General features: G+C 42.8%; 1 pseudogene; it reads left to right on the top strand.

The window, feature by feature from the left end:
- The first annotated feature begins 1,630 nt into the window (after positions 1-1,630).
- The window catches only part of LOC139752249 (uncharacterized), an 11,089-nt pseudogene continuing 4,108 nt past the window's right edge, over positions 1,631-8,611 (top strand).

Raw genomic sequence — 8,611 nt, 5'->3', positions numbered from 1 at the left:
AGACTACATTCCACAAGAGGCACATGAAACGAGGACAGAGACTACAACCACAGGAGGCACAAGAAACGAAGACAGAGACTACAACCACAGGAGGCACAAGAAACGAGGACAGAGACTACAACCAAAATAGGCACAAGAAACGAAGACAGAGACTACAGTCAAAGGAGGAACAAGAAACAATGACAGAGAATACAACCACAGAAGGACAAGGAAAACGAAGACAGAGACCACAACAACAGGAGGTACAAGAAATGAGGACAGACACTACAACCACTGGAGGCACAAGAAACGAGGGCAGAGACCACAACCACAGGGGGCACAAGAAACAAGGACAGAGTCTACAACCACAGGAGGCACAAGAAACGAGGTCAGAGACTACAACCACAGGAGGCACAAGAAACGAGGACAGAGACTACAACCACAGGAGGCACAAGAAACGAGGACCGAGTCTACAACCACAGGAGGCACAAGAAAAGAGGACAGAGACTACAACCGCAGGAGGCAAAAGAAACGAGGACAGAGTCTACAACCACAGGAGGCACAAGAAACGAGGACAGAGTCTACAACCACAGGAGGCACAAGAAACGAGGACAGCGACTACAACCACAGGAGACACAAGAAACAAGGATAGAGATTACAAATACAGGAGGCACAAGAAACGAGGACAGAGACCACAACCACATGAGGCACAAGAAACGAGGACGGGGACTACAACCACAGGAGGAATAAAGAACGAGGACAGGGACTACAAGCACAGGAGGCACAAGAAACGAGGACAGAGACTACAACCACAGGAGGTAAAAGAAACAAGGACAGAGACTACAACCACAGGAGGCACAAGAAACGAGGACAGAGACTACAACCACAAGAGGCACAAGAAACGAGGACAGAGTCTACAACCACAGGAGGCACAAGAAACGAGGACAGAGACTACAACCACAGGAGGCACAAGAAACGAGGACAGGGACTACAATCAAGGAAGGAACAAAAAACGAGGACAGGGACTACAAGCACAGGAGGCACAAAAAACAAAGACAGAGATTACAACCAGAGGAGGAGGAAGAAACGAGGATAGATACTACAACCACAGGAGGCACAAGAAAAGAGGACAAATTCTACAACCACAGGAGGCACAAGAAACGATTGTAGAGACTACAACCACAGGAGGCACAAGGAGCAAGGATAGAGATTACAAATACAGGAGGCACAAGAAACGAGAGCAGAGACTACAACCACAGGAGGCACAAGGAGCAAGGATAGAGATTACAAATACAGGAGGCACAAGAAACGAGAGCAGAGACTAACACCACAGGAGGCACAAGAAACAAGGACAGGGTCTACAACCCCAGGAGGCACAAGAAACGAGAGCAGAGACTACAACCACAGGAGGCACAAGAAACAAGGATAGAGTCTACAACCACAGGAGGCACAAGAAACGAGGACAGAGACTACAGCCACAGGAGACACAAGAAATGGGGACAGATTACAACCACAAGAGGCACAGGAAAAGAGAACAAATACTACAACCACAGGAGGCAATACAAACAAGATCAGAGGCTACAATCAGAGGAAGGACAAAGAACTAGAAAGGAGATCACAACAATAGGACTCACAATAATCGAGAACAGAGATGCTGTAAGTACAAAGGGAGATGAAAAACAGAGTATGAGGTCCAGCATTTCACGATGAATGGTCATCTGTCCAGTTTCATCAAAAGCCCGTACCACAGACTTTATCTTAAAACATGTCATGTCTGCCAGGACGCATCGAACTGGAGCTTCCTTGTGGAAGCCGGGTTGGTCACGACAGTTCACAAGATACCTGTGCATCTCTTTGATAGAGTACCACAACCTCTTACTGCTTCCCACAACTAAAACCCATCACAACAGCTCTGTGTCTTCGCCCATAATCATGAACAATCTCACAGTAGATTTGGTCGGCAGGAGTAAAACCTGCTCCATCCAGCCCAGAATGTGAAAACTAAGTACGATTTTCCAGTCTCCTTCCATCCCTTAACAACAATGACAGCCACGAAGAATAAGACTTCCATATCTTATTGATTGAGTCTGTCTCTTTTCTCGAATCCCGGTGTTCGTTAGTGTACCTTGTGTGGGCCGCGCGCTTCATATTACCTCACAGCTGAAATGTCGCCAACATAATCAACCTCCCTTAGGATTTCATGAAATCACTGTTAATGTGGAGTCAGGTCACAAGTTTACAAGTCACTGTTAATGTAGTCAGGTCACAAGCCTACAAGTCACTGTTAACGTAGAGTCAGGTCACAAGCCTACAAGTCACTGTTAATGTACAGAAGGTCACAAGCCTACAAGTCACTGTTAATGTAGAGTCAGGTCACAAGCCTACAAGTCACTGTTAATGTAGAGTCAGGTCACAACCCTACAAGTCACTGTTAATGTAGAGTCAGGTCACAACCCTACAAGTCACTGTTAATGTAGAGTCAGGTCACAAGCCTACAAGTCACTGTTAATGTAGAGTCAGGTCACAAGCCTACAAGTCACTGTTAATGTAGAGTCAGGTCACAAGCCTACAAGTGACTGTTAATGTAGAGTCAGGTCACAAGCCTACAAGTCACTGTTAATGTAGAGTCAGGTCACAAGCCTACAAGTCACTGTTACTGTAGAGTCACGTCACAGCCCTACAAGTCACTGTTAATGTAGAGTCAGGTCACAAGCCTACAAGTGACTGTTAATGTAGAGCCAGGTCACAACCCTACAAGTCACTGTTAATGTAGTCAGGTCACAACCCTACAAGTCACTGTTAATGTAGAGTCAGGTTTCTTTATGAATTTGTCTTCATTACCAGACGTACAATGTCTAATGATACTAGATCTTAGATTCAGCAACATCAATAGAATACCTCGGGAGATTAGACATAGAAACTAAATTCTAGTTAGTATATGCACAACACAGGTGACGTAAGATATGTCAAGTATCGAGAGATGTGCCAGGCTGGATGACTGTGGACAAAATGGTCCAAGTATAAAGTAGGAGGGAAGTGAGTACAAGATATCTGAAGAAAATGGCAGAAAATTAGGTGGTAGAAAAATTATTTAGAAATGAGAATAACTCATAATGTAAAAATTATTTAGAAATGCGAATGACTCATAATGTAAAAATTATTTAGAAATGAGAATGACTCACAATGTAAAAATTATTTAGAAATGAGAATGACTCACAATGTAAAAATGAGAATGACTCATAATGTAAAAATACAGATGAAAAACGTATGGAAAAGTCATAACGCCATAGACATATTATCGAACCTAAATGGCACGGCCGTAATGACTGTGGCAGTTGATTAACGTAAAGCCCCTCAAAACTCAACTAACTACCCATGAAATGTTACTCTAATAAATGACGATAAAGACATTTTCTCTGTAGCAAAGGATTCCAACTAAGAGTTCATTAAAGAAAAGGAACAAATATACAAACCTCGAGCAGACACTGTATTTCAGGGACAAAATAATGAAAGCTTACTCCTGTATGACATTTAAAGCTGGAACGTATGTAAACATTTACAAGATTTTAATGGAAATACGTCAACTTGTCCTGATGACATCTCTGCCGGAATTTGGAAGAAGTCGGCTGACAAATATCACATCCCATCGCTGAAACATTCAACAGATCTTCACAAGAAAGAATAGTAGCCAAAGTGTGAAATGTGAAACTAACTGCTAATTTGGACAAAGAAGAAAAAGTCATTCCAGAGTACTGCCCTGATGGAGTTACTTCAGTTTTAGGTAAAACCATAAGAACGATAATCAGGGACAAAATATTTGGTTTGAAGAAGATGATTTGATATCCAGTTAACAACCTGGATTTCCTTTATAGGTCAGGTTCAAGAGAATCTTTGGGATAACTGGGGTTTCACATCTGCCCATGTGGTGTACACTTTTCATTCCGACCCTAACCATGATTGCAGTGCTGGAGGAAGATCATCAGTTTCCACATTATGCACAGGACCAAAACCATTATCTATGTACCAAATACAGCGTCTGGGCGCAGCGACGACCACCCGTGCTTACATTCAGCGCCACTGGGTACCTGCCACTCCCGTAAACACAACCATTCGTCCCACCAGTCCCAAGATATGGCGATCTAATCTATCAGCTAGGCCGCGCCATGCTACATTAGAGGTAATCATTTCCCACAATAAAGATGGAAGGTACCTGCGTCCGACCATAATATTCTTACTTGGTCTTGATTGGATCGGCTTGACTTGCCCAAGGACGACTTGCTCCAAATACGTAACCTGTATAATCCACACAACACACAAACACCGAGATGAGGAATCAAAAAGTGGGTGTTCGTACAGCCACTCGGAAGGCAGCAGAGGCGCGAGAGTAAACCTTGTTAGGTTTGGGAGCTCCAGTGGTGAGACAGCACCGCATCTTTATGATGATTGATGCTCGTGAACCATCACTAGGTACACGGAGGCCGGGTCACAACTAACCCTCAGCTCCCTGGAGGGAGCCCTGTGTAAACGCGTCTCCTTCCTGCTCCTCTCTGTAAGTCTAAGTCTATAACCCGTTTGTTTATCACTCGCCTGAGTTTCCTCTCCGTCGCCTCTTGCCCATTAGAATTCTCCTTCCTGCTTCTCACTGGCTATCTAAGTTCCCCTAGTCATGGCTCTTCGCCTAAATAAGTCTTCCAATTGCCTTTTGCACACCTCAGTCTTTATCCGTGTGTCCTGTACTGGATTGGCCCTCCTCCATCGTACCTATCGCGCATGTGATTCTCCACGTTGATGTGGCTCCGCTCATGACATGAGTGTCCTACATGTTCCCCCTCCCCTCCCTCCTCCCTTCCCTTCCTAGGTCACTTCCCCTCGCCCTCCTGTCCAGATCAGTCTCCATCATACCCGCTATTCTTCTCTCCTGCCAACCCTCCACTTCAGTAACTTAGCCTCTCTCTCTCTCTCTCTCTCTCTCTCTCTCTCTCTCTCTCTCTCTCTCTCTCTCTCTCTCTCTCTCTCTCTCTCTCTCTCTCTCTCTCTCTCTCTCTCTCTCTCTCTCTCTCTCTCTCTCTCTCCCCTTCATTTGAAACTTTCATACATTGTCTCTTTGGTCTCCCTCCTGCGTCTGTCGTCTCTCTAGTCTCCTCCCTGCTGCCCGATACCTCCTGCCTACTAGACTTCACCCCTACTGAAACGTCTGCCCACCTCACTCTGCTCCGACCTGTTTCCACTCCTTGACTGAGTCAGTACCCCTTGTACCCTGTATAGTTTGTCTGGTGCCGCTTCTCTACATGAATGTCCTTTTTGACTGTTACTTCCCTGAGTGTCCTCCATTATGCTTCCTGCAGGATGGGTCTGGACCTTCCTTCATTCTTTATAGTTCACCCAAGTTTCGTACTGTCACTCTGCTCTTAGGTTATCTTGCCTCTCTAAGACTCACCCTTGCCTTCCTTTGCCCATTTTAACCTTCTCGCTGCTGCACACTCCCGCCTCCTTTAGTTTCGTCATATCTACCAGCCTTCTGCTGATTCATGTCAGGTTCTTCTCACAGTGAGAGGGAGAGGGACACTTGAACTCATCTCTGGACTCACATTCAAAGAAGTGAATTTTGTAGATAAATCATCAGTAACATAAGTCGTCCAGAGATATCGCAAAACATAAGTCTTACCAGAAGATACGATCACTTGTCAACCAAACCAAAGTGTAAGCAATATGCAAGATAATTGTTAACATTATAATACAAAGTGTAAGCAATATGCAAGATAACTTAACATTATAATACAAAGTGTAAGCAATATGCAAGATAACTGTTAACATTATAATACAAAGGAGGCAAATATTAAAACGAGGAATAACAGATGGCAGATTCGCACGTGACATAATCAAACATTGATGTAGTGAACACCTTCGATAATTCAATGTAATTTGAGAATTCTTATCTCTGTAGGAATGGGTCATTGATCACAACACATTGATGCTTGTTCATCTGACCTGGGAATATGACAGTAGTGCCACGAGCCGTGTTACACTCCTCCTTGTAAGGATTTCTGTCCTTACTTTCTCTCTCATTAAAACTAATATATCAGTCTGGCCACCGTTAACACCGCACATGCATCAGACACCTACTCTCCATCAACATTGACTCACAAACACTATCACCTTCGCATGGCTCACGTACTGACCACACCCCTGTCATGGGTGGAGAGAGACTGGCGACAGTGTTGCGGAGGTGACTGTGATAGACAGAGCTGCTGATGAACATTCGCCTCTCTTCGTCAGTTCTCTCGTGGCTATCTTTCGTGATCCAGTTTCATTTTTACCTACGTGAGTCTCAAACTCACTTCCTGACACCTCTTCACATATTTCCAAAACTCTTCCTTCTGCAGAAATGGGACGCCCTCCGTAGCTCTCGCCCTCACACTAACCCATGAATGTACTCCTATAAATCCAAGCAATTTGTTCGCATTTTTTCTTTTTTTCTGTTTCTGTGCATTGCTTACTTGGTTTTAGGTCACCAAAGATTATTACACTCAATCCTCTTACTGCAGCTTACCTTCTCGTTTTTTCTAGCGTTTAGAACTTTGCGCCACTGACCGATGTTAGAATTCATTGTTATCTGCAAACACTGTCCATCGATTCGTTTATGTCAGTTTGAAGCTGCAGAGGTTCAGTTTCTGCTATATTTTTATCATCCAGCTTAATATCATATGCGAGTTTTGAAATCTTGCTATGCAACCCATTATCAATATGAATTTGACTTATATGAAAAAGAAAACATATCCCAGCACTGATCATCGTCAGAACACTCCTCTGTGTGTAACGCCAGTCAACCACTTTCCTAACCATCAAAGTACAACCCCATCTTCACTATGTGAACTAACTTTTGCTTGTGACTTTTGATTTAAAACTTTATCATATGTTTTATGAAAATTTGATAAGATGACATCTGCTTTATTGTTATGACATATATGGATTATATCATACAAGAAATCAACCAGATTTGTCAGACATGAGACAGTCGTAGAAAACCACGCTAAGAATCGCTGATGATATGGTACACCTCTAAATAGTTTAGTCTTGCCACGATTAATGGTTTACATAAGTTTTCCAATTACAACCGTTAAGCTAATTGGACGATGATTTTCAGACAGGGACTTAATGTGTATTTTTTGCCATCTAAATGTTACACCGGCAAAATTCCATGCCTTCAGACCTTTTCCGTAACAAGTGACTTAATGATCAAAAGTTAATTACTTCACTATCTCATTAATTATTTTCATTGTCTATGGATAGAACTTCTCTGCGCCTGCCGATTTGATTACTTATCTATCATTCATTTCTTATATCTTATCTTCAGTTTTTATGTCAATGTTGCAGGAGTTTCTCCTCTTTCAAAAATGAACCCGGATTCAGACCATGAGTTGTGTCTTCAATCGTAAATACAAATGCAGGAAGAAAATCACATAACATTTTTGTCATGTCTTCATTATGCTGACCTAAGTCACCGTTTTCCTTAATCAAGGGACCAGTTGGCTGGGTAATGACTCTCTTGCTTTTAAGATAACTATAAACTTTTTTAAGTTTCTTTCGTTATTTTTCAAAAATGTTTGTTACTTCCTAACGTTCATTTTGTGAAAGTTTCTTAGTTTCTCGACGCAAGTTTACATGACTGACTTTATCATGTTGGTTAGGTTAGGTGTGTTAGAGTCTCTTGTGTGCTACTTTCTTGGACAACAGATTGTTCTATGTTTCATAGATCCAACAATTTGGCTTCGTCTTAGAAAGAGACTGTCTACTGCACTGGCACACGTGTGTGGCCTGGCTGGTACGACTTGCATGGATCCTCAGCTCAGGAGCCAGTCAGGCAAGGGAAAGCTTGACATTTTACTGCAGTTGCACCATCTACCACCCAAGTGACGAAGCAAACAATATCTACATACTTTAAGATCTTGTTGATCTTGCCACGACCTTTGCATATGGCTACCATCATGGGTGAAGTTGTGGAGGTGGGGAGGGGAAGGCTATTGTTCTCGGGTTACTTTACTCTGTGTCCACAACGGTCTGGCTGATTTCCATTTGTTATCGCTAAAGTAATGAACCTGGTGTTCATTTGTGTGTGTGTGTGTGTGTGTGTGTGTGGTGTGTGTGTGTGTGTGTATTTATCCAGTGAGAATAAATAATGATGAATGTGTGTACACAACACTTTTACAGGTAGTATACATGACATGGAGAGTGTGTACACAACAATTTGTCAGGTGGATTATATGACACCGAGTCTGTGTGTACAGTTGTTTATCATCTGCTGCACACGGCACTGAGTGTGTGTGTGTCAAGGTGGGTGGGTGGGAGGCCTGGTCCACCAGGAGGATGCTGGATCATGCTTACCTCAAAACACACTAAAGACAATCCATACTGCTCATCAGCATCGTATGTTCACCTTTTTTTTTTTTTCCAAAGGAAGGAACAGAGAAGGGGGCTGGATGAGGATGTTTCCTCAGAGGCCCAGTCCTCTGTTCTTAACGCTACCTCGCTGACGCGGGAAACGGCGAATAGTATAAAAAAAAAAAAAAAAAATATATATATATATATATATATATATATATATATATATATATATATATATATATATATATAT

Source organism: Panulirus ornatus, chromosome 12 (genome assembly GCF_036320965.1).
Source record: "Panulirus ornatus isolate Po-2019 chromosome 12, ASM3632096v1, whole genome shotgun sequence".
In the NCBI taxonomy this organism is placed as follows: Eukaryota; Metazoa; Arthropoda; class Malacostraca; order Decapoda; family Palinuridae; genus Panulirus; species Panulirus ornatus.
Note: the sequence above shows the minus strand (reverse complement) of the source record. Positions and strands in the feature narration are given on the sequence as shown.